Genomic DNA, 4180 nt, shown 5'->3' with positions numbered 1-4180 from the left:
ACCATCACCATCATCACCCTCCAACACCACCACCATCATCACCCTCCATCACCACCACCATCACCACCACCATCATCACCCTCCATCACCACCACCATCATCATCACTATCATCATCATCACCACCATCATCATCACGACCACCATCATCACCACCATCACCACCACTACCACACCATCATCATCACTATCATCATCATCACCATCACCATCATCAACATCCTCCATCACCACCATCATCACTATCATCATCACCACCATCAGCACCACCACCATCATCACTATCATCATCACCATCATCATCATCATCACTATCATCACCACCATCATCATCACCACCACCATCACCCTCCATCACCAGCACCATCATCACCACCATCACCACCATCATCATCACTATCATCATCATCATCACCACCATCATCATCATCAACATCCTCCATCACCACCATCATCACTATCATCATCACCACCATCAGCACCACCACCATCATCACCATCATCATCACCATCACCATCATCACCCTCCATCACCACCACCATCACCACCACCATCATCACCCTCCATCACCACCACCATCATCATCACTATCATCATCACCACCATCATCATCACGACCACCATCACCCTCCATCACCACCACCATCATCACCACCATCACCACCACTACCACACCATCATCATCACTATCATCATCATCACCACCACCATCACCATCATCAACATCCTCCATCACCACCATCATCACTATCATCATCACCACCATCAGCACCACCACCATCATCACTATCATCATCACCATCATCATCATCACCACCACCATCATCATCACTATCATCATCACCATCACCATCATCACCCTCCAACACCACCACCATCATCATCACTATCATCATCACCACCATCATCACCACCACCATCATCATCACTATCATCATCACCATCACCATCATCACCCTCCATCACCACCATCATCATCACCCTCCATCACCATCATCACCCTCCATCACCACCACCACCATCATCACCCTCCATCACCACCACCATTATCATCATCACCACCACCATCAGCATCACCACCATCATCACCCTCCAACACCACCACCATCATCACCACCACCATCATCATCACCACCACCATCATCATCACCACCATCATCATCATCACCACCACCACCATCATCATCACCATCATCACCACCACCATCATCATCATCACCACCATCACCATCACCCTCCATCACCACCACCATCACCACCACCACCACCATCACCACCACCATCACCACCACCACCACCACCATCACCACCATCACCACCATCACCACCATCACCACCATCACCATCCTCGGTACGTTTGTGACACTGAGAGACTTTGCAGGGATGCGAGAGATTGTGTCTGTACAGTGAAATAAAGAAGCCACGTGGTCTGTTCACGTGTCCACCATGATGTCACACATGATGACAGACACACACAGACACACACAGACACAGACACACACAGACACACACAACAACAACAACCGCCATTCGCCACTAAGTGGCGGTGACGTCACCACGACGCTTGTGCCAGGCTATGTGCACCCTGAGGCCACGTGAAGTGTCGAACGCCCGCTGGCAGGAGGTCACGGGGCAGACCCAGGTGCCACGGGTCGACTGACTGAGATGACTGGCTGATGCACCACCTGTGCCCCCTAATGTGCCAACCTGCTGTGCTTTAGCCACCCGGCGCTCCGCTCGCTGTTGTGAGCGTCGCTCCTCCGCCCTCCGTTGTTGTTGGAGGGCGACTGCCTCCAACTGCCCAGTAGCATCCTTCACGAGCCTCCTCCACAGAGGCCGATCTTGACACCGCTGGTACCAGTCATCGGCAAGTCCACTCAGCTCCACGTCCTCCTGTACCACATCACTCCATCTCTTCTCTAGCCCGTGCCGCGCCCGCTTAGCCCCCTCAATCCGGCCAAACAAAAGCTGTTTCGGCATGCGGTGGCTGGGCATGCGGGCTACATGACCCAGCCATCGCAGCCTTGCCTGCCGGAGGAACTCACCGATGGGACCCTGCCCAGATCTTTCAAGGATTTGTGAGCTCCTCACACAATCCAGTCTGGTTAAACCCAGGATGGATCGTAGGCAGGCCAGCCTAAATGTTTCTAACCGGTGAAGATGTTCCATTAGGGGGGTCCACGTTTCGCAAGCGTAGAGAAGGGAGGGAATGACCGTGGCCGAGAAGACCTGAAGCTTAGTGCGGAGCGACAGACCAGGTAGCTTCCACACAGCGTTACGCAACCGATGAAAAGATATTGCCGCTCGACTGATTCGGAGTGAGACCTCTGCTGTTAAACTGGAGTCAGTCATAAGCACACTGCCCAGGTATGGGAAACTCTCCACTCTCTCCACAACTGTCCCATCACCGATTGGGAGTTGTGGGGGTGGAGTGTCCAATGGTACAAAATACCCAGGCAGGTGTTTAGTTTTGGAGGGGCTGATGGTAAGGCCCCACCTCTTAGTGGCACGCTCCAGTCTCAGCAGCAGCGTCTCCAACTCCTCCTCTGACTGAGCAGCTATTACCAAGTCATCAGCATACATAACGTGGTTGAGCAATAGGGAGCCATCCCTTGACCGCACCCGGGCATCGATCAGCCTCCCATTATATCTGTACCATATGGAGATTCCCCCGGTACAGCTATTGAAGGCTTCACGAACTACGTGGTCAAAATAGATGTAAAATAATGTGGGAGCCAGAGGACATCCCTGTCGCACCCCAAGGTGTACAGGGAATGGCTCTGACTCCCGGCCACGTAGTTTTACCCGGGCCCGCTCACCATCATGAAGGTCCTTAATGATCGTGAGCAGAGGGTCAGGTACTCCAAAAGCACGAAGAACGACCCAGAGCCCAGGCCTACTGATGGTATCATAGGCCTTGACCAGGTCAATAAAGCAGAGATGTAGGTCTTGTTGGAATTCCCTACACCTCTGCTGTAGCAGACGGACAGAAAATATGGCATCTGTGCAGGACCGCCCTTTCCTGAAACCGCATTGGGGCTCCGCAAGCCTCTCCTCAGCGTGCCTGGCAAGGCGATGCTGAATAATCCTTGCCAGGACCTTTCCCGGTACACTGAGGAGTGAGATGCCCCTGTAGTTGTTGCAGTCTGTGCGGTCCCCCTTCTTAAAGAGGGGGACCTCCAGGGCATCCTTCCAATCCTGCAGAACCGGTCCAGTGGTCCAGACCATTGTTTTGATGTCATATAGGGCAGTCTGTGCACAAACGCCACCCTCCCTCAGCATTTCGCTTGGGAGATCATCTCTGCCCGCTGCCTTTCCTGGTCTCAGACTCCGGATCGCCTTCAATACTTCCTCAACAGATGGCACCTCAACCAGCCACTCACAGGGGGTGACTTCATCCAATATTTGAGGCACCGCAGCCTCAGCAGGGTCATCCTCACTTTGTGCCATGATGTTTTCCTGGCTGAGGGATTTTCCCTCCCCCAGGACCTCGCAGAAATGCTCAGCAAATCTGCAAACCTGTTCCTGGGGGTCGAAGATTGGATCACCGTTCTTTCCCCTAATGATGGTAATAGGTGTGGCGCTGCAGGTTACTTTTTTGATGGAGTTAAATAGAGAATTGTGATCACGGGCCACTGAGGCAGACTCCATCTCCTCAGCAATCCGCGACCACCACCCATCCTTGCAGCGCCTCACGGCTCTCCGAACCTCCGAGCGAAGGCTGCGGTAAGCCTCCTCATTCTCTGACGTGGGATTCTGTAGGCGATGACAGTGGGCCTGTCGCTTTTTCTCAACCATCCTGAACACCTCCTCTGTCAGCCAGGGTCTCTGGGGAGGTCTGGACCGCGTACCCAAAGCAGCCATTGCAGCTGCATAAGTCACAGTCCTAAACCTCGCCCATTTACCCTCGGCATCTGGAGGAGTCGGGGACGATGCCAATCCCAGCCGCAAGCGATGATGAAATTCTCGCTTGCAACTTTCATCAGATAAATGAGACCAGGCCACTTTAGGTAGGAATGGGGTCCTGGGTGTACACCCACCAACGGAGTGGAAGAATGGCAGGCGCATCTTACAGATGACTAGTCGATGGTCAGAGGGCAGATCAACTCCACGGTAGGTCCTGGTGTCAAGGACATGGGCTCGCATCCGCTGGTCCGTCACTATGTAGTCCAGCAGATGT

Source organism: Petromyzon marinus, chromosome 74 (assembly GCF_048934315.1).
Source record: "Petromyzon marinus isolate PM22_M1 ecotype Great Lakes invasive population chromosome 74, UKy_Petmar_22M1.pri1.0, whole genome shotgun sequence".
Taxonomy (NCBI): domain Eukaryota; kingdom Metazoa; phylum Chordata; class Hyperoartia; order Petromyzontiformes; family Petromyzontidae; genus Petromyzon; species Petromyzon marinus.
The sequence above is the reverse complement of the archived record's forward strand: the minus strand, read 5'-3'. Positions refer to the sequence as shown.